Genomic DNA, 23,769 nt, shown 5'->3' with positions numbered 1-23,769 from the left:
TAATAGTTTCGCGACAAAAAAAAACTAAATCAACGTAATCGAATGAACGAAACGGTTGACTTTCGTAGCGCAAATGAATCGACAAATCAAAAAGAGATAAAATCCGAACCAATCGGAAGTCAACGATCGATTATCGATTTTAAGGCCGGAAGAGCACTCGATTGCATTGATCATTCAATGTTGCCTGGCATAATACTTAGTAGCTATGGGGAAAAGAACGACTAAATTTAGTTGATAGTTATATGTGGTTATATCATAGGAATAAACCAGCTGTTTTGTAGAGAGATGCCTCAAATTGCCTAAACCAGGGGAGAGCAACCTTTTCAACCAACGGGCCATTTTAAATTTGAAATCTTGTCGGCGGGCCGCACTTAATGTTAATTTTTTGCGAAAATAAATCTGAAAAAGAGAATTCACGTGTTTAAAAACAGTAGGGTAAATGATCTTGAGCGGAACTAGTCAAAATCTGATCTTGAGCGGAACCATTTACTTTTTCTAAGTTCTAGGCAATGATTGTTTATGAATCTTACCAAACTGTTGAAAAAACACTTTTTCAAGATCTTTCCATACAAGCATTGACATTTTTGCTAAAATTTATTAACTCAAATAATGTTATTAGAAGATTTAAAAACATACGCATTTCTGCTGCAATTTTCATCAATCTACGCTGACTTTGAACGTCAATTTATATCACCCTTGACCGTTGTAAACTAATTCTCAATGATTAAAATGGTAGAAAAACTCATAAAAAAGCATTATTCGGGTTTTTGTAGCAAGTTTTTCATCAGAATATCAATTAATAGCGTAGTTTTTGAAAGTAAATTATGATCTTGAGTGGAACCATCTTCGATCTTGAGCGGAACTACTAGCTTCCGAAATAAACCGCTAGGTGCGCTGCCTTATGCCTAATGTCTCACACGCAGTTTATACCCCTGAATGTATGCAGCACATTTGTATATTTCTTATTCTATAAAAATGTAAAATTAAGTTCGAATAGAACAAAAACTAATTAATTGGCGCACACAGCGTACCAAACTAGGTACACAAAAAGTTTAATTTTTTGGGGTTCAAGAGATGTGTTTTTGAATCTTTCTTTCAGAGGGACGACGAGAAGGAGGAGAAAGGCTTTCATACATAATGTTTGGCATAATTCGAGAACTAAAGAAGCCAATAAAGTTAAATCATTATTTCAGAATAAGAATCATTCATGAAGCATTCTTATTCGTACTTCATGAAGTAGCTTTCTTTTAAAGAGATTGTTTCAGATGTTCACATTCCAATTGAAAACGATATACTATCTAACAAACAAAAATTCAAATTGTTTTTTACACACATCATTTTAGTTTTACAAAGTGTAGCAAAGCACACCGGGTTAGCTATTTTATAATACTTCACGATTCAATTGGTGGCCTGGTATTGAAAACCTATCCGATTTCCTTGTGTTTGACTTTACACTTGAGCTCGAACTAGAAATTGGTTTGAGAAATAATTGTTTTATCAATTGAGATAAATAATTAATGTTTCAATAAATTTTGAATATAAATAAATGTCAACGTGATTCATGAGAAACTGGAATTTATTTTAAACTTTATTCTATGAATAAGTTGCTTACAGCAAAGTTGCCGAAATAACAGTGAAATCTGTTATTTCACAAAATTTTGAGGAAATTTTTATCACAGAATCTGTGTCACAGAACACGATATTTTGAAATATTTACAGATTCCACAGAATTTTTGAATTGCGAATGGATTTCCATAATTATAATTTTGTTTTGGTCAATATAAAATTAAGGTTTCTTACTTTGAATTAAAAAAGTATGAAAAGATTTTCAACGTAAACTAATTTTTCCCAACTAATATATAAAAACGACACAAATTATCATGAATTTCCAATAAAGTTAAAGGAAATAAGGGAATAAGGATTAAAAAAAATAAGAGTTTATTCTCAAAAACATTGATTTTGAGCAATGTACCGTTTTTTTGCCAAATATGTAATTTAAAGTATCTTCTTTTTTATTACTAATTTTGTCGTTACCTTCAAAAGTTGTTCGGGGCAGTATGATCCTAAACACGCACATTCAAAAAATCAATGAAATATACTAACGAATTTAATTTTTGTGATTAAAAAAACTAAAATTTGAGTTTAGAGAAACGATTCTTTCAAAATAGGATACAGTGCGTCAAAGGGAAAATTGGACTTTTTTTAAGCAAGAAATAAATTTGAACGGATATTTTGAGAACACCTTTGGAACGCTAAGATTCTTTTTTTCACGTAAAAAGATTAATTTTTTAACTTTAAAATCTTCAAAGATGAAATTTAATTGAAGTTTTCACAGTTACACAAGTATTAGGAATAAGAGCTATTAAAGATGTTGAGAGAAGAAAATGGTTCCGCTCAAGATCATATTTTGGTTCCGCTCAAGATCAGAGTGGTTCCGCTCAAGATCAGAATTCTTACTTCAGTAAAACAGCTCTAGAGTTATAAGGATTCACTCTAAAATATTCTAAAAATCATCATTAGAAAGCAGAAACCAAGATCTATCCGCTGAACTGAAAAAATATTTGTTGGGATATAACCCAAAGCCATACCGCTTGATCAACTGTTCCGAGTTGCGTCGAATTGAGCCAATTGGTTCCGCTCAAGATCATTTACCCTAATTCAAACGATTTTTTATATACCCGATATTGAAAAGGTACATCACTACATCTTTGTCATTTTTAAATTCTCCCAATGGTTTTAGGTACTTTTTAGCGGCCATTCGTTCTTACAACATTATTATTAAAATCAATGGTAAAGTCTGTTTCACATACAATCTGGTCGGATATAATAGATCATTTCTCCGCAAAGAAATAACGTACAACAAAAGTAAAAATGTCATTTTGTAGGGTTTTTATTGCACTTTAAGGAAAAAAAATACATAAAAATCATTCGTCACCCATCATTTTCTGCACAATACTGCTGGTAACCTCATTCGCCATCTTGTTCCACCACTTTTCCATTTGAGCGGGTTTTTTCATTGTTCTGCCACATTTCTTCAGTTTGCCCTTAACTATTGCCCAATATTTCTCGATGGGACGAAAATCCGGACAGTTTGGTGGATTGATACTTTTTTCAACAAAATCGATCTTGTTCTCCTTATACCACTTAACGACATCCCGGCTGTAGTGGCAGCTTGTCAGGTCCGGCCAGAACTTCATCGGACTTTTGTGGGACCGAATGAATGGCAAACCATTGTATCCCCAGTGATGAAAATCTTAGTCTTCTTCACACAACTACAGATCCCTTGCCAAATCATCAACTTACGAGCAAATTTATCTGCGAAAACAAACTTGAATCTACCGGCCACATTCCCTTTACGCTTCGCAAGGTAAAATTTGTTACCGGGTATTTGTCCAAAATCCATTTTGATGTAAGTTTCGTCGTCCATCAAAATGCATCCGTTGTACTTGGTCAACACTTTCTCGTACAACTTCCTTGCCCTGGTTTTGGCAACCAAGTTTTGTTTCAGGGTCCTGTTGGGGTGTTTGCTTGCATTATACGACCGCAAGCCTTCTCGCAAACAAATTCGTCGAGCTGTATTTACTGTAGTTCGTCTTGAACTTTTTCGCCAAATCAAGCAAGGAGATTCCAGGATTATTGTTTTAAGTTAAGTTAAGTAAGATAAGTTTTTAATCTTATTTAAGTATCATTGGGATAGGATTTCTAAAGATATAATATGACTTAGGTAATGTGGAATGCGAATTATATGTGAAATAACTCAATTTATCGATGTTTGATTTAAATTTTCAATAAAATTTCTGAAAAATAATCGTCAAAGACCTTTTGGGTCGAATCACAGAATTTAAAATATCTATTGTTTTCACCAAGAGCTAATAAATAATTTTGTCGGTAACTTTGATGCCGGCTGATTCATGTTGATAAAACTAAATCTTAAATCGTTTACTTTATTTATTAAACTTTCTCAATTTATGTCAATATTCAGAAATAAAAAATAACTCACAAAGTTTTGGTTTAAATTTTCTTGTTAGTATTTCAAGCCTTTTTGCCGAATTGAATAGAAAAAGTTTTATAAAAATTATCTGCTGAGCATGTTTTTTCACATATAACTTTATATTTGCTTGAAATAAAAATAACGACTTCACCAACGCACTTCGAAATTTCTTTGATCATGAGTAGCTTCCGACACTTCAATGGATTTTGCTTTTCAAAGTGTTAGGAGTTAAATTATAAAGAAAAATGTATTTTAAAAAAAAATATACTCCAACATTACTTTACACAAATAATCTATATTGCATTTCTACCTTTGAACAAAAGATATTAAAAAAGTTAACAACCTGATGATTGTGGGGCAAATGCAGATAAAGTCCGGGAAAATCCGGGCTTTTCATTTCTAAATTCACGACCAAAAACCCGGGCAATATCTGGGCAAATTTTGTCAAAACCCAAAAGTTACTAAACAAAAATCAAGATAAAAAAAAATTGTAAATTTGTTTTTCATCAAAACTTATAAACGGATTTTAAATCGTATTTTAAGCTTCGAAAAAACCTTCCATAATTATTCTTGCAAAATCTGCTTAAAAAAATTGTTTTGGTTGCTAAATAATATATGTATGTAATAATAATTTTAACAACACAATTTATCTTTTTTTTTGGTTTGTCAAATAAAGTGAAAAAATCCGGGGAAAATCCGGATATTTTTCAATAAAATCCGGGCACGGAATTCCCAAATACTGTATCAAATATCCGGGCAAACCCGGATAAAACCGCGCGTTGCTCACTAGACTGAGTCGATTTTGGGTCATTTTTGAATTTCTCAAACCCTGGAGTCTTAAAAGCTTCGTTTTGGTCCAAAACGCATCCAGGATTTTTTGCAGAATTTTTATGTAACGTTTACATGAGTAAATTAGAACTTTTAGGTTTGTATGGGAAAATTGAATATTTTGTACTGAAAAATCAACATCATTTTTGTTTTTTGGGAGTCCAAATTATCGGGTATCGATTAAGAAACGCGTGTTCACTGTTTGACGTAAACTTTATTAATACTCATATTCTTTGTACAACTATTGCTATTTATACTGTTTGGTGTGTATGTGTGTGTGAGAGATTGGATGTGTCGTATACGCTATTGTACATGCAGTTGGTTGTATGTTATTGCTATTGTTGTTCCCTATTGTCTGCTTCCGTTGTCGACTGTCGTCTGCTGTTGTTGTTGTTGGTAGCCGGCTATTGTCTGTCGCCGGTAATTGCTGCTACCTGAAATTGCGTGTCGCTGATTGGCTGACGCAATTGTCGCGTCGCTGATTGGCCGGCGCAAGCGTCGTGCGTTCTGGATGTGGAATGTTCTCGATGAGAATGTTCTGGAACATTCGATGCGCTGACGTAAGAAGGGATCGGCGGTAAAGTACGCCACAGTACTCCCCCCTTAATGGTTCCAGAATTTGGATGGTATTTTGACCTGGCGTCCTGAACGGGTTCGAACTGCAGGAGTGCTGTCATCGGTGACATCCAAAGGCTGGGTTGAGTTGGTTGAAGATGTAGGCTCGTCGGGTACGATGAATGCGGCTTTCAGGCGATCAATTGAAATCGGCGAACGCTTGCCGTTGATGTCGATGATGAATACCTTTTTCTTCCGGCGAAGTACTCGGTATGGGCCATCAAAAGGTTGACTGAGTGGAGGTTTAATGGCACATACCTTGACGAAGACGTGGCTGCAGGTTTGCAGATCCTTTTGGATGAAGGTGGCATTCTTGGCGTGGTTGGTCGTAGGCGTTGGTTGCAGCTTATTCATGGCTTTTTTCAGGTCGGCCACGAATTCCGATGACGGTTGTTTCAGTTGATTCTCGACGAAGAAGTCACCTGGCAAACGCAATGAAGTGCCATAGGTGAGGTCAGCGATCGTCGCTTGAAGGTCTTCCTTGAGGGCAGTTCTCATTCCGAGGAGCACGAGTGGTAGCGACTCTGTCCACTTAGCGTTTTGGTGGCACATAATCGCTGCTTTAAGTTGGCGATGAGTCCTCTCGATTTGCCCATTTGCCTGGGGATGGTAAGGCGTTGTGCGAAGATGCGTTATTCCAAGTAAAGTGTTCAGCTCACGGAAGAGCTCCGACTCGAATTGACGACCAAGATCAGTCGTCACGTTGACTGGTACTCCGAACCTTGAGATCCAGCCGTTGACGAATGCTCGAGCGACGGTGATGGCAGTCATATTCGGGATTGGTATGACTTCTGGCCAACGGGTGAATTTGTCTATCATCGTGAGGCAATAGGCATTTCCTTCCGATGGAGGTAGAGGTCCAATGAGGTCCATATGAACGTGTGCAAAACGATCCGATGGGGTTTGAATTTGCACAACTGGCGTTTTGTTGTACCGGTGTACCTTAGATTTCTGGCAGGGCAGGCAATGTGTGACAAAAATTTTGCAATCTCGACGAATCGATGGCCAAACATATCGATCACTGACAAGTCGTGTCGTTGATCGTATGCCTGGATGCGAATTATTGTGAAGCTTCCTGATGATGGCTTGCCGAGATTCCTTCGGAACAAACGGTCTGATGGCTTCGGTGGAAATGTCACAGTAGATCGGTTGTGAGCATAAAGGCGACTTGAGCTTCTTCAGCAGTAAGCTAGTATTTGCTGGAGGGGATCGCAAATACTGCTGTAGCTCGGGATCGGTTTCCTGCTGGGTGGCCATTTGCTCGAAGTCAATTGTTTCGCTAGTGGTCGAGATGGTTTCAATTCGGCTGAGCATATCGGCAACCTTGTTCGACTCACCGGGAACGTGCCGAATATCCGTCGTATACTCGCTAATGAAACCTAGATGACGAGTTTGGGTTGGTGTCGATTTTTCAGGGCGCTGATGAAAGGCGTGAGTGAGTGGCTTGTGGTCGGTGTAGATGCAGAACTCACGTCCAATGAGGGTGTCCTTGAAGTACTTGACCGCTTCGTACATTGCGTAGAGCTCACGATCGTATGTACTTGCCTTTCGTTGGGCTTCCTTCAATTTGCGGGAAAAGAATGCGAGGGGCTGGCATCCTTTTTCGGTGATTTGGTGCAGAACAGCGCCAATTGCTGTTCCTGAAGCATCGACGTCTAATGCTAATTTCGCTTGGGCCGATGGGTGAGCGAGTTGAGTAGCATTAGCTAGAGCTGTTTTGCACTGTTGGAATGCTGCGAGGGTGATCTCGTTCCATTGCAGAGGTGTTTGGTCGTTTCGGATGTTACCGGTAATCATTTGCTGGAGCAACTGTTGCTGGGCGGCAGCGCCGGGTATGAAACGACGATAGAAATTTATTGTTCCTAAAAATCGCTTCATCTGCCGGGCAGTCGTGGGTTGAGGATAATTTAGCACAGCTTCGACCTTGCTCGGGTTTGGTTTGATGCCCTCGGGAGTGATGAGATGACCCAGGAATTTCACCTCAGATTTCCCGATTTGGCATTTGCTGGCGTTGATGGTCAGGTTGTTTTCCCTCAGGATCTGGAATACTTGACGCAGATGCCGTTTATGCTCTTCGATGCTGGCGGAGGCGATGCATAAGTCGTCGACGTACGGGAAAACATATTCCAGGTGGCCCAGAATCTGATGGAGGTGCCTCTGGAGAGTTTGACCGGCGTTACGCAATCCAAATGTCATGAATTTGAACTCGAAAAGGCCAAACGGGGTCGTAATTGCGGTCTTCGGTACGTCTTCCGGTGCTACGGGAATTTGGTGGTAGGCACGTTGTAGATCAATGCATGAGAAAATGCATTTCCCATAGAGGATGTTGGAAAAGTCCTGGATATGTGGCACTGGGTAACGATCGGGAACGGTGATGGCGTTAAGGTTCCGATAGTCACCACACGGTCTCCATTTGCCATTGGATTTCCGTACCATATGAAGAGGACTGGCCCAGGAACTTTTCGATGGTTGGCATATTCCCTGCTCCATAAGGAAACGGAATTCCTCTTTGGCTTCCTTCAGCTTGTCGGGTGGCAACCGGCGGGGGCGACAGATTGTCGGGTGGCAACCGGCGGGGGCGACAGAAAACTGGTTGGCCTGTCGTAATGATCTGATGGACGGTGTTCGACTTGGTCGGGTGATGGTTCATATTCAGGATGGTGATGTCTTGGAATTCCTTCAGGATGTCTGAGAAGGGCGAGTTCACATCAAATGTGGTTATCGTTGGCTCGGATGCAGCGTTGATGTTGTTCACTTGCAGGTTGGTGAGGTTGTCAATCAGCTTGTTGCGTTTCAGATCCACCAGAAGATCAAAGTGCTTCAAAAAATCAGCTCCAATGATCGGGGATTTCACATCGGCGATAGTGAAAATCCACACAAATGGTCGGCGGAGTCCGATGTCCAATTGCAACCGCTTGGTGCCATAAGTTTGTATGGGGCTGCCATTTGCTGCGTAGAGACGATGAGACGGTGAAGGATGAAGCTGTTCTCGTGGTGTCGGTGGTAGCACGGAAATATCAGCACCAGTGTCGATTAGAAACTGTTGCGCTGATTGCTGATCGTGCACGTGGATACGCAGGATGTCCTTGTTGAGTTCGATGCTGGATACATCGGCTTGTGCTGGTTCGAAGGAGGCTTCGGATGATTGCGTGCAATCAGGTGATTGCACGGAAATTAATTTTTTGCAGGCCGGGTGTACACATTCAACTTGCCGTCGTAGAATATACACGGCACGTTGGCGTTGTCTCCTCTCTGCTTCTCGCACTTCTGAGCCTGGGCACCATATCGGTAGTGGAACCAACATATCCATCGGCGGGAGCTTGTTGACCGGGAGGGCGTTTGTGAGCGACGGTTTGAAGATCGGGTCTGATCTCGGTACGTCGGCCGCTCACGACTGCGAGATTTTCCACCAAGCACCTGATCGAGACGGCGAGAAAGTGCCTCGATGCGTTGTTCCAATGCGGACGGTTCGACGGAGTGAACGGTTGGCGGATCACTCCTCGGGACTTCCAAAATCTTGTCGGCCACTTTCGCTTGTTCGTCCAATGAGGCGGTTGGCATCGCTGCGATGATGGAACGCACTGTGACTGGCAGTGCACGGAGCCACAAGTTGGAAAGAACGTTGTCCGAACACCCGTCACCACCCAGGCGGCGCATTTCCGAAAGAAGAACGCTCGGCTTCTGGTCACCTAAAATCATTCCGGAAAGCAAACTCGTTAGTCGCTGGTTATCAGAGAGGCGGAAATGCGAAATCACGGCGGATTTCAGTGTTTCGTATTTGTCGTTATTCGTAGATTCGGTGCATTGTGCAATTGTGGTATGCACAAATTTACAGCGGGGCCCAAGAGCAACAATCACGGTGTGAAACTTGTTCCTGTCGCTCCTGACACAATTCACGCTAAATGCGGCTTCCAGACACAAGAACCAAGTTTCGATGTCGTCTGGATCGAATGTAGGATAGCTGACTTTAGAAATCAGCGCTGGTTCAGCTGCAAGTGAATGTTCACTATTCGCACCGTCTTGGGCCATGGTGGTTTTTTTCACTACTAAATTCACTGATGTTCCTCAGGAGAGTTTTTTTTTTTCACCACTAGATGCACAAAAGTCGCGAATGCCATAAAGATGGTAAAACGACTATAATCGAAACAAAAAAAAAACTAGATGCACTGGTTTACTGATGCCACGGTTGGTTCCTTTTAATCACGTCGGGGTCACCAAAATTTGGGAGTCCAAATTATCGGGTATCGATTAAGAAACGCGTGTTCACTGTTTGACGTAAACTTTATTAATACTCATATTCTATGTACAACTATTGCTATTTATACTGTTTGGTGTGTATGTGTGTGTGAGAGATTGGATGTGTCGTATACGCTATTGTACATGCAGTTGGTTGTATGTTATTGCTATTGTTGTTCCCTATTGTCTGCTTCCGTTGTCGACTGTCGTCTGCTGTTGTTGTTGTTGGTAGCCGGCTATTGTCTGTCGCCGGTAATTGCTGCTACCTGAAATTGCGTGTCGCTGATTGGCTGACGCAATTGTCGCGTCGCTGATTGGCCGGCGCAAGCGTCGTGCGTTCTGGATGTGGAATGTTCTCGATGAGAATGTTCTGGAACATTCGATGCGCTGACGTAAGAAGGGATCGGCGGTAAAGTACGCCACAGTTTCTTCTATGGAACCCAGCCTGCTAATGGTTTTTGTGCCAATTTATTTCTTCAAGGAAATTTTCCGCTGAACAACTTTGTCGAATATCATAACTTCGTATCTTTTAAGACAAAAAAGTTATTAGCTGTTTAACAGGTGTATATTTTTTTGGATTGATAAACCATGAATTAAATTTACACCACTGCTTGTGCTCCACGAAGTATGGCATGAAAAGTGGTCTTGCAATACTTCGCCTGGCACCCAGCAGTGGTGTCAATTGAATTTCTTGTTTATCAATGCCAAAAGACAAACACCCGTTAAAGAACTAATATCTTTTTTATCTTAAAAGATACAAAGTTTTGATATTTGACAAAGTTGTTCAGCGGAAAATTTCCTTGAAGAAATTTATAAATTGGCACAAAAACCTTTAGCAGGCTCGGTTCCACAGAAGAAACAAAAATGATGTTGATTTCTCAGTACAAAATATTCAATTTTCCCATACAAACCCATAAAAGTTCAAATTCACTCATGTAAACGTTACATAAAAATTCTGCAAAAAATCATGGATGAGTTTTGGACCAAGAAAAAGCTTTTAAGACCCCAGGGTTTGAGAAATTCAAAAATGACCCCAAATCGACTCAGTCGATTGCTCACCCCTGGCCTAAACAAACCAAATAAATGAACAAATCAAATTCGTATATACAGATTTAAACCCGACATTATTCTTGGCAAAGACTAGAAGAATTAAAGAAAAAAATTAAAAAGATCGTTCGTATACACTGAGAAAAATAATCTTATATGCCATCAAATCTTTTATGAACCGATACTAGGATAAAAGAAAAAAATAAACTCATAAGATTGACTGATTTTTTTTTTAATTTTTCACTAACTGACCCGGTTTGTTTGCAACACCTTTTGAAATATTTAAATTATTATCAATACGTCAAATTCAAATTTCAACATTGTTCAACAGCTTCGAACTAGGATACTAAGAAGATTAGTTGAGGCCCTCAGAGCCAAAGGGTTTAAGGACCAAAATGATCGATTTTGAGTTAATAATGCCAAACGAATCAGACTGGAACAAATATCAATTCTTTTGATGATTGATTTAATAATAAACAAGAAGAGTTTTCGAAAAAAAAAATCCACACTTTGTTTTGTGAATAAGTTTTGAATGCATGGACGGAAATTAATGAAATTTTCAGTGAAGCTACCTAGTAAAGTAATATTTACATATGTAAATTTTTGTTCTAATGTTCTGTCAAGTTATTTTTGAGATAGAGTCCGATGAAAAAATGTTTCGGCTTTAATTTTTGGGCAACACGTGCGCCATCTATGACGCATGCCATGAACACCTTTTTTTTAAATCAAGGCAATTTTTGATTACGTTTGCTGTTTCCTGAAGCTTCAACCTTCGAAACAACTCAAAAATTTTAATATGGTCGAAGTTATAACAAATTTAACCTATTGTCTTCCTTCGTCACCAAAACAACATATTTGACTATTTATCACTTCTCCACCGTCCACACTCCACTTAAACAGAGTATAAACTTTTTAAGACGTATTGAAGAGCTTTTCAGGGAAAACGGTCGCATTTGGAGGCAGTCTTCTTTATATTTTTAGCCTTGCATCCTGACAATCGTTATGAAACAATGAGTAATTTGCAGCTTTCGCAGATCGTTAGCCTCGTCGAGTACTAGACATTAAATTTTTCAAATTTTTATCATTGTTTATTTCCGAGGAATACAGGCGAGACTTGTCAACGAATAGTTTCTTATTGGAAACCTGCCAGGTGACCGCTTAAGAGTTCGTTTTGCTGTATTTTTAAAATATATCTCAGTCAAGCCTATTCACAAGTCAGCTAGACGAACTAGTCATAAAAATGACTTTTTTTTATCACTATAGCATTCATATTTTCAAATTGAGCTTGAAAAAAGCTCTCACATTCCTCTCACTTCATGGAATAAACAATCTTCACTTTTATTCAAACTTTGCATACTATGGGTCCCCTAGAATTTCCTAAACGATTTACCATATGAGCTTTGGTCGAATAGTTGATTTCCAGCTGTGTCTCCCACTGAAACTTTTCTTGGTTTTTCTCGATCCCGCCCAAAAATTTTGTCAATGAACTTCAGTATTGACGCTATCTCAAAAACTACTTGACAGATTGTTATCAAATATTGTGCACGTACACATTACATTACTAGGTAGCTACACTGAAAATTTCATCAATTTCCATACATGCATTCAAACGTTATTCATGAAACAAAGTGTTGCAAGATGCTAGAAAAGCTGACCGGAAATCCCGATATCCACGTCTTGGTTCCTCCGCTGTTGTACTTTTTGCATCTTGACCCCAGCAAGTTGTGCGTTTTAACTAATCGATCCCGGAAGACGTCCTTAGAAGTCCGTGCTTCTGCACCCGGTGAAGATTGACGTTGTGGGGGAAATTTCACTCAATATCATGACATCAATCTATCCTTCGCTCTGCCAACCTTTTTGACTTGTCAATACCAATACCAATTTTCCTGTGGGATCCTGCCAGGATCACGTAAAGGAACGTCGAGACCCACGTCGATTTCGCGGACAGCCAGAGAGGGTGCACATTTCCCAATTCCAGGAACTTTCGGCCTACTAAACGACCGCTGCCAGGAACTGGTAGAGAAGAATATTTCTTCATCGCCAGAGAGCGCTTGCGCTTTGCCACCGATGTCAGGAACTGCCGGCTGAGCCCTAAAACAGCACTACGGTCGCTGCAGGGAACACGTACTGGTCTCACATTTACGACTTTTTTCATTTTGCTGATGAACACGGATGAACACTAAAGTATTCAAGTATCACACAATCAATCATAAAAATATTGTTCAATCTACTATATTTATAGTTCAATTCCTAGAATCAATCATACATTTGTGGTTGAATCCATCATATTTACAGTTGTGTCAATTACACCACTACTGTTGAATCTATCATATTTATAGTTAAATGTTAGAAGTCAACCAGAAATGTATATATTTATAGTCTATTATATTTATAGTTGAATGTCTAAAATCAATCATAATTATATAGTTGAATTTATCATATTAACAATTGAATCAATTATACCATGACATTTGATTCTATTATATTCATAGTTGATTGTGAAAGGTCAATCAGCAGTTTGTAGTTGAATCAAATATATTTATAGTTGAATGCCTAAAATCAACTATACAATTGTAGTTGAACCTATCATATTTACAGTTGAATCAACTATATCATTACAGTTGAATCCATGATATTCATAGTTGATTGAGTTAAGTCAACCATCATTTTGTAGTCTATTATAATTAAAGTTGGATGCCAAAAAATCAACTACGCTTTGGTGTTTGGAATAATCAGGTGAGATAATTAGAACAACTGTGGTCTTTTTTCTCCGTGATGAGATAAATGATCATTAAAAACTTCAAAAACCAATCGAACACTTGATTATAAAGTATAGTTTAATTTACTATATTTATAGTTCAATACTTAGAATCAATTATACATTTGTAGTTGAATCTATCATATTAACAGTTAAATCAATTCCCTGTCAGAAAATATAAGCATTTAAAAATTAAATTAAGTTTTTTTTTTCACTCGAAACCTATTTCTGATGCTCTTGTAAAAGATATCGACACAATTCCAAAATATTGAGTTAAAGGTTGAAGAAGATATTCTCGGCACAAGTCATGCATTAAAAATAAACGATCGTTAACTAAAACCGGAGAAGTCAGACTCTGAATAAAAAAAAGTGTAATATTCGAAACAGACGGATTAGGTCCGGTACATGACTTTTTTTAACGCCTTATTAGTGATACTTTACCATCTTTGTGGCAATCGTATCATCAGGTACATGACTGATCATCACCAATAGATAGGCAAATAAGAAATTTTAACTTGATCACTGAAATTCCAAAAACAATCAATACAATCAAGTTTGATCGGGCTTCATAATTTAACATTCTTGAGAATATGATAAATAATTTCCCACTTACCGATGTTTGTTTTAAGGATTTTCAATTACAAAATTCTCAGTTTCGTGTAGAATTCTAATTTAAATTATCACAGGTAATCACAACAGTTCTTATTTGAACTTCACAAATCGTTCAAACCAACAGCTGATCGGTTGATGATTTTTCCCAGAAGAAACACAACCCAACCAGTGTTATCACTCGACAACTGTCCTGCCTGAACAACCGGACGTCTGCTGCTGGCTAGTAGGTAGCTCGTAAAGTAGTGTTATTACATTTTAAATCGGTAAACCTATCACGGTATCAGACATCACTAACAATTTGTGTTTGATTGGCAAATCAGCACTCGAGCAGCTCTGGAGAGATGTTTGTGTTTTGATACCGGATCGATTGATAAGAAACTTGTCCACAACATCGCCGTGGGAGTTCAAAGAAGAAACCGCCCCGACCGAGGTGGATTCTTCTTGGAGTAGTTTTGATGGGCCAGAAACTAACGTTTTATCACCTGTCGGACACATGGGGACGATTCTTCGAGGAGGGGGCCTTCGATTCGGATCCAGAAGTTGACACCTAGTGTTAATAAATTAATAAAATTTTATGACCTCCCAAGTTCGCTATATGTACATTCTAGTATTGAACAGGAGAAGGACATGGTCAAATAGTTTGTAATTGCCGCTATTCCGTCGTATTTGGATCAGTGCGATTGATGTAGTTCAGTACCTAATAACTACCTGATGCAAACGGCTTTTTATCAAATTCACACTTTTTCCCCCACAATAGAAGTGTACAAACATTCAATCACATGATTGATAATGAAAATAATAAGACCAATCCAATTGGAGAGGAGGACACAACCGTCATCTACATAAATATTGAGTAGGTAGGTACATGCTTGATCCAGCTCCAGTTGTTTGTCAGGTTGATTGACGTACTTCAAGGTTTGCGACAAAGGCGATTTCGTTAACACTACTACTGAACACTGGATGAAGAACCCGACCCAGGAAGTTCATGGTAATCCACGGTCAGATTAGCGAGTGGCGCTTCTACGATTACACTTGTAAACGAGGAGAGCTCAGCGCGAAAATGGGTCCAATTGACGCCTCAATTTTTGTTCAAATGTTATTCAATTGATAAACTGATCAATATCCCTCTATGATGTTCATGTTGTTTTTGTCACGTATAAACATTGAAAAGTGCTGAAGGCATTTAACGATTTTACGATTCTTATGAATCTCAACTCAGACACGTCTATCATTCACAAGAATATTATAGCGCCAGCACTAAATTTTACTTCGGAAGTCCGGACTTCCGATCCCGAACTTACTTCCGAACTTTTGACAGTTGTGTTTAAAAAAATAACAGTGTATTATATGCAACGTTGCCACACATAAATTTGTATCCATCAGAGTATCTCTACATACATTAAGCGGGCCACAGACTACACACATTGGTACAAATGCGATGAAATTCGATGAAATTTTGTCGCTGTGAACACGATTTGCATCGTGTATGGCACTGCTTGTATGAGCGCCCAAACGGTTTGAGTAAAATCGGTCGGGATAGAAATATTTTGTATGAAACCACCCTCTGCCGGGGTGGAAATGTTTTTTTATTTGTTGCTGTGGCTGTTTTCGCCGGCAATCGTTTGTGTTAGCGTGAAATATACTCTCACGGGCAAGAATGAGATACACAAATGATTCAAATGAATTTGTGGTAACGTTGATTTTATGTGAATTTGAAAACAGAAAATTTCTTGGCGCACGCTTAAATAAAACGACTTAATATGTTTTGGTCGAAAGTCAGCCATAATGCCACCAACGACGTTAATAATTTTTTTTATCTAAACGCACAATAGATCAATGACTGACATGATTTGTTTGTTTTGCCTAGTGTTGCCAAAATAACAAACGTTGCCAAAGAAAATTCATTTTATTTTGTATATCTTCAGGGTTACCAAATTTTGCCGAATTATTTTATTTTATTTTTATTAAATTTGATTTATTTTCTACATATCCTTCATCACATCTGTACATTCCTTCTCACTTCTATCCTCAATAGAATCTTTTATTTTTAATGACTTGTTTTCTCCAAATCAAAATTTTATTTTTTCAAAAATCTTTCATCTCAATGCTACATTCGATTTTCAGCAAAATCATCATTTTCTGCAATTTATTCATCCAATCTGAAAATATTCTTAGCAAACAGCCTTCCAAATCTGTGCTTTTCCCATCGCTCTGTCTTTGTTTACCAGAGCTGGAATAATCCGAAAGTATTCTTAGAAACAGCCTTCACAACCAGAATGCAAAATCACCGCAATCAACAGCAGCAGTCTTTAAAATCTGTGCATCCTGAGCCAATTCCGCCTTTTTCCACCGCAAGGCCAAATCAAAACAAACAATCAGCAACAACAGTCTTGAAAATCTGCACTTTCTAAGCCACTTCTGTTTTTTTTTTTTCACCGGAAAACCATGTAAAAACAAACAATCATCAGCGACAGTCTTGAAAATCTGCTCTAACTAAGCCAATTCCGTTTATTTCCACCGGAAGGCCAAATCAAAACAAATAATCAACAGCAAAAGCCTTAAAAATCTGCGCTTCCTAAACCACTGCCCTTCTTTTCCACCGGAAAGCCACATCAAAACAAACAAATAGCAGCAACGTTCTTAAACATCCACGCTTCCTAAGCCAATTTCGTCTATTTTGCACCGGAAGGCGAAATCCAAACAAACTATCAGCAGCAACAGTCCTGAAGTCTACGCTTCCTGAGCCAATTCCGTCTTTTCCCACCGGAAGGCCAAATCAATACAAACAATCTACAGCAGAAGCCTTTAAAATCTGCGTTACTAAGCCAATTCCGTCTTTTTCACCGGAAGGCTAAATCAAAACAAACAATCAGCAGTAACAGTTCGCAAAATCCGCGCTTCCTAAGCCATTTCCGTTATTTCTACCGGAAGGCCAAATCAAAACAAACAACAGCAGCAGCCTTAAAAATCTGCGTTTTCTAAGCGAATTCCGTCATTCCCACTGGAAGACCAAATCAAAGCAAACAATCAGCAACAACCTTAAAAATCTGCGCTTCCTGAGCCAATTCCGTCTTTTTCCACTCGAAGGCCAAATCAGAACAAGCAATCAGCAACAAAACTCTTAATAATCTGCGCTTCCTAAGCCAATTCCATCTTTTTTCACCGGAAGGCAAAATCAATACAAAAAACAAACAGCAGCAACACTCTTAAACATCCGCGCTTCCTAGGCTGATCGATCTTTTCCACCGAAAGGCCAAATCAAAAAAACATTCAGCAGCAACCGCCTTGAAAATCTGCGCTTCCTAAGCCACTTCCGTCTTTTCCCAGGAAATCCAAATCAAAACAATCATAGCAGCAGCCTTAGGGCACAAACACAGTGAGCGCGAAGCGAATTGTGGAGCAGAATATTCGTTCACCGGATGAATTTCGTAAGTCCGTTTATGAAGGCCGGTCACAGTGCACGCGAATTGCAAAGCGGTTCAACACTGACAAAAAGCCTTCGGTGTTTAGCAAAACTTAATCACCGTGAAAAAATCAAAGTAAAATAATTTGCAGAATCCAAATCCGCGTGAATTCCGAAAAACCGCATTATGAAGAGAAATCTTAAGGAAATAAATGCACGATTCCTTTGGAAGGACGTCAGAAAATAGATTTTTGACGCCATTTTGAAATCCAAGATGGCGGCTTCCACCGAACTTCAAAATGCTTTAAATGACTAAAAATCGCATGAATCACCCACAATATCGGTATTCGATGAAAGGAATCAATTAGTAGAAGTCTTATTTCGCTGTCTGACGCTAAGGTACGCCATCTCTAAATCCGATATGGTGGCTTCCGCTCAACTGTAAAATATTGCAAATGACTGAAATCGCATGAAATAAAAATTAACAAAACTATGACAAAAATATAACAAAGTTAAGAAAAAAATATGACAATATTATGACAAAAAAATTACGAAACTCCGACATGACAAAACTATGACAAAAATATGAGAAAATATAGCAAAAATATGATAAAATTTGACAATAAAAATGTAAAGCCATGACCAAAATGAAAATAATAAAAATATGACAACTATAATAGCTAATGAGAAAATGCTAATATGAAAAAAATTATCAATAAAATGGCAGAAGTCTGAACCATGATAAATATATTAGAAATGTGATACTGATTTTGTGCTGATTTTGTTTAAACTTATCCGTTATAACTGTGTTCGATTTTTATCGTATTTTTGTAACATATTTTTCATTATTTTTTCGAATTTTTGAAATAATTGTTAAACTTTTGTATCCTTAATGTCGTATTTGTCATTATTTTGTATTTGTTTTTGACATTTGTGTGTGTGTGTGTGTGTGTGTGTGTGTGTGTGTGTGTGTGTGTGTGTGTGTGTGTGTGTGTGTGTGTGTGTGTGTGTGTGTGTGTGTGTGTGTGTGTGTGTGTGTGTGTGTGTGTGTGTGTGTGTGTGTGTGTGTGTGTGTGTGTGTGTGTGTGTGTGTGTGTGTGTGTGTGTGTGGATTCTTTTTGACTTATTTTTGATAAAATTTGGTTGTATTTTTATCTCATTCTTCTAAATTTTGTCAGACTTTTGTTGCATTTAAGTTTACAATAACTTTATAAGTCTTAAAATTTAATACGATACGAGCGAATGGCAATAAATACACATAAATCCCATCCCCATGCTGAGTAAAATTAGCGTGTTATAAATATGAAACCAAGATAGGTTAAAATGCGCCAAGCGTGCAGGTTCGGGTTAAAAGCACCCAAATCGGAGGAAACCGAACGGATCGTGTATGAAACTGTCAAAACCGGCCACGCGGAAAAGAAAAGCCATCGTGTTGCAAGTTTTGGCGTGTCGCGGTCGCAAAAAATTGAAGTGCCCGGAAATTGGCCTAAAGTGTCGCACAGAAACGCGGGTTTTTACCGGTTGCGTTCCGGAGTGGAGTTGGGACGTCGATCATCATTGCCCACGGACACAGGTACGACAAACCCGTAGCGAAAATCTCAAAATTTTAAAACCCATTCCGAGCCCCGCAGGAACGAGCAATCCGCTCAAATCGCCGTTCGTGATCGTTCGTCCCGATAGGCCGACCAAGCGGTCAACAGCTCGGCAAATCAACAGCTAGGATTTCCTGGTTTCAAAGTGAACGCTCCCAGCACTTACGCTCTTTTCCATTCTGTAGGAAACGGAACGACCGAACGAGCCAGTTCCGCAGAGGTTCGCCGATAGCTCCCGAGAAGGCCGCACACGTGCGTAAGTGGCTTCAGAACAAGCGTAGGGCGATCAAAGACCAACGAGGCACCAATACTGCAAACCAATCAGCACCCCTGGTGAAGGGCGGCTAAAGGCCGAATAGCAGCTGAGGTACCAAGGTACCGACCAATCGGCCCCAGGCGTAGGGCGGCCGAAGAGCGACAGAGGCATCAGGTGCCATCCAATCGGCCCCGGTCGTAGGGCGGCCGAACAGCAGCAGCGGTACCAGGTGCCATCGGCTCCTGGCAGCGGGACCTAGGTGCCATCCAATCGGCCCCAGGCTGAGGGCGTAAATTTGTGGAGGGATGGCGTACAGCCGGTCTCTGCAAAAAAAAAAACCATAACATGTTTCCGGATGAACTTGACGAATTCGCGCGATTGAGCCGATTCTTCGCGCAAAATATCGCTTGCACTGTGACCGGTCGCTTGCACTGTGACCGGTCGATGTTTTTTTCAACGTGTTTCAATGAGAAGCGGTTTTTCGCGCGAATTGGAAATTCACTTTGCAGTTCGCTTCGCGCTCACTGTGGCGTGTAAGAATAACCTTCGTGCTTTAACATTCATCTCTTGAAATCCGTTTCAACATATGAAACATTCTAGCGCCAACGAAGACAGGTTTAAATGCCACCGATCTCAACTGCCGCCCAAATCACCCCAGAGTTGACCTTTCAATCCGTACCCAGAACCCCAGCTCGTAAATATGGAACAACACCCGTTGCATCGCAGCTGGTCTATACCTACACTAAAATCTGGACTCTTGGACTTGTTATGTTTCCCACCCGATAAGCGTGTTTTGATCTCCTGTTTGTTTGACTCCTTCAGTGGTTGACCGAACGAACAGAAGAAGCTTATCAGTCAGCCAGTCGTGTAATTGTGCGTTTTGTTTTGACCGTCTGATTCAGCAAACCGGCATCGATCGGCGGCAGCGGCAGCGTGCAGAACGAGATTCTCGGCGTTCATTCTTCTTTATTTTTTTGGCTTCTGGTACACATGTGGCCAACAGCTTGTCTTACAATAATGGCTTTATATATAGTGGTTCAACTTGATTGTGCCCCGAGAACTCGAGGGGTTAAATCGATGACGACGACGACGCACGGTCAGCGAACGAATTCCTGAACCGGCACCAAAGCTTGAAAACACCAAAACAACCGGTAGGTAGCTGAACAGAAGAAAAAAAAATCCGACAAGTTCAAGTTCAATGCATCGCAGCAGCAGCAGCAGCAAGACCAAAAGCTTGAACAATCTTAGCGGATCTACAAAAGAGCAGCTGATTATGCAGCCATTTTTTGCCGATTCGATTCGTTATAGGATAGATTCATCAAAAAGACACCGAACAAATTGAGCACAATTCGTGCTTTTTGTCTTAAAGCGATTAGCAGATCATTGGACTCGCATGACAACCGAAAAAAAACACCGGAATCGAGAAGGTTGGTGCCAGATCTGTGGAAGTGTCTGGGAGATGAACGACGATGACCTTGTCCCAATTACCTACCAAATTTGTTCCGACTGAGACGAGATTGATTTCGATCATTTGAAAGGCTTGATTTTTTTTAGCTTCAATTTGTTCTGGTAATCTTTACAGTTTCTATCAGAGGTTTACAGGTTTTAATGATTTGAGATGTTAATTAATCTTGTTTTGTAATTAAGACACTTTAAGCTTGTTATGGGTTAGTCTTTTAAAAAATATTTTACTCGGTTTAAGCTTATTAGTAACTCAAGCAATTTTTGCGCTTTTAACACGTTCTGAGCTTTAAATGTTTTTTTTTATTATTTTGACTAAACAACTTTCATGAGTACATGAAACAACGGGTTCGTCTTCTGTCAAAAGTTTCGCGAGATCAAATCTCTGCCCCTCACGTGTGTCTAAAGATAGCGAAAATAAACGACTTTTACGCATGAGCAGACGCAAGCTGTCGGTACTTCTATTTTTGTACCTATGAACGTTGATGATGGTTTTTATATCTTTTTTCTCCTAGAAGTGGGAGGTACTTTGTTCGGGTGGGATTACTGCTGCTCAAATTAAAAGAAGCACCCAAAGCAACTACCTCCTACTTAGAACAAACAGAACGCAAACCCAAAAGTTCTTGTCGAGGGGTTGAATTTATTTTTTTTACACAGTTTTCAGCAGCCAAAGAACAAACTTCGTGGAAGACATTAAATTTGTTAGGTTTTTGGCGTGATTATTTAGACGAGTAACAGCTTTCCGGAATGGAGGGTCATTAAATTCAATTAGAGTGCAAAATGTTGGTACACACTCAAGTCGGAGTGTGTTTCGTCGTTCATTGGCGGTTTCCGCATTTTTTTATAAAGTTTTTTCTTCACTCGGAAGGTGATGGGTATAAGGATTCATCTTGAGCAGCAAATGATGTCTCATTTAACATGGAATCGGCATTCGAAAATGGTCCGAAAACAGGAAAAACGTTAAACAAATCAATTTATGTGAAATCCTTATTTACAAAAATTTAAAACAGTTTATTGCGGAAACAGGGCCTTGGAGTTTAACCTTTCATTTTATGTTTTTTTAAAATCATTATGAGTTGGAAGGTATCAAAGGAAATAGATAATACGGGTTTTTTCCTTTTTCCTTACATTATCTTTGACTAGGTATATCTATAGGTTAAGATAATTTGCATAGAAGATGTTCATTTCTAATTTCTTATTCTTATTTTGATAATCTGGGTAAATTGAAGAATGAGATCGAATAAATTATCACACCGAACAATATTGTGCTAAATGAGTTTGTTCTATTCTTCAATGTAATGCCGTTAAGCAAACGAAGGGAAATTTACACTTCAATCAGTAAGTATGATTAAGTATATGGGTAAACAGTAGGTATCTGAAAACGACACATAGATATCTATACTTTAAAACCATTATATGAATTAATCATTAATTATCGTGATACCCATTGACACTTCTCGGTTTATTTTTTCCCCTTGATGAGCTTGTGCATAATAATCACCAGAACATCTTTAATCGAATATTCACAGTCACTACTCTGTCTTGTCGATAGTTAGTGTCAAATTTCTCCAAGCAGAATATGAATAGTGATGTGCTCTATGAAATAGCTTTCAATTGAATTCCGTTGAAAAGAAAAATCCCAGAATATCACTTCTGCTACAAATAGTGATTTGGAGAAAAAACCAGGCTTACGAAAACGCTCGCTGGTATTTTTTTTTGCATTATACTATGACTCTACTCTCGATACCTTTTTGCTCAAACTCGAACGAAACATAACCATATAATTGATTTTTTTTAGCAAGTTTCATCAAAATAAAGATGAACAATTAGCCTAAAAACGATTCACAATTGACCCTGATCTTTTTTAATAATAACTTAAATTTGCTCATATTTGCGATCGGGCAGAGTTTGGCATCACTGCTTCGTAGTGTCAGTAAATTTTTGGTGACTTTTAATTTGGAAATATTGTGTGAAGTCAGTACGATCTAATCTTAAAAAGATGTTCAATATGATCAGGGAAAGTTTTCGTTTGGCCTCCAAGTTTGGATTAAGTAAGGAGTGCAATATTTGGTGAGTTTTTACAGTTTCAAATTTCGGCCAGGAGGTACGAAATGAGAAATCGGATGCAGCCTTTGAAGCAACCCTTCCAGGTATGAACGTTAAACACGCAGAAAAAAATACTGTAAGTATGCATTATCCTGAAAATATGAGCTGAAACAGGTAACTAACACACAATTAAAGAAAATATTCTATATAAAATGAAATTTAGATAACAATACACTAAACATTCAAATAATTTCCTAGCTCAATTTATTAAACATTTATTTTTTAAAAAATTTAAAGATAATCGATTTGTTCAAGATTTTTTTTTCCAGTGTAAATTAAATTTATGCTCTCTGTTTGCTGCATGGGATCATCCTTCCACAAACATGTTGACCCAGAGATAGTGTAACTACCAAAGATAAGAAAAGATTTTTACTTGTAATCTGTACCGATTTATGCGCAAAGCTTTATTGATTTAGTGTTAGATTTTTTTAAATGTTTGCTTTAGTTACTATATGTCTTTAAGTTAAAACTTTGCTTTGAAATAACCAATATTTCCAGACCATAGTTCTCGTATTTTATAAAAACTATCTTTGGACTTTGACAAATATTTTTCCCGACTAAAATCAAAACAAACGGATTTAATCAGCACAGTAGTGAAACATAATTATTTTTGGATACCGGATATTCTATAATCTTTCAGCTACGAAATGACATGCCCGCAGATTGGTGAAACCTGATCATTTTCCAAGGTTTTATGTAGAAACTTAAATGGTAGGTAAATGATTTAATATGATTCATATTAAATTTAAGTCGACGAGTTGATGGAATTCAAGTCATTGAGAACATCAAAATCCAAGTGTTGAATGAGTCACATTTAATGAAAAGGTGCAATTAATATTTTTATAGACCCATGGCGTTGTTATT

At 38.7% G+C, this 23,769-nt stretch overlaps 1 protein-coding gene across 2 annotated transcripts in view; it reads right to left on the bottom strand.

Annotated features, from left to right (window-relative positions):
• LOC129757058 (open rectifier potassium channel protein 1) overlaps positions 1-23,769 on the bottom strand; it is a 73,575-nt gene that overhangs the window by 47,322 nt on the left and 2,484 nt on the right. The window contains exon 1 of one of the 2 annotated variants that reach the window (XM_055754157.1): positions 14,089-14,262. The exons of the other annotated variant lie outside the window; for it this stretch is intronic. The gene's annotated coding sequence lies outside the window, so the exon portion shown is untranslated. Of the gene's footprint in view, positions 1-14,088; positions 14,263-23,769 lie in introns of those variants that run through there. 2 annotated transcript variants of the gene reach the window in all.

Source organism: Uranotaenia lowii, chromosome 3, assembly GCF_029784155.1.
Source record: "Uranotaenia lowii strain MFRU-FL chromosome 3, ASM2978415v1, whole genome shotgun sequence".
NCBI lineage: Eukaryota > Metazoa > Arthropoda > Insecta > Diptera > Culicidae > Uranotaenia > Uranotaenia lowii.
This window is presented reverse-complemented; position numbering and strand designations above follow the sequence as displayed.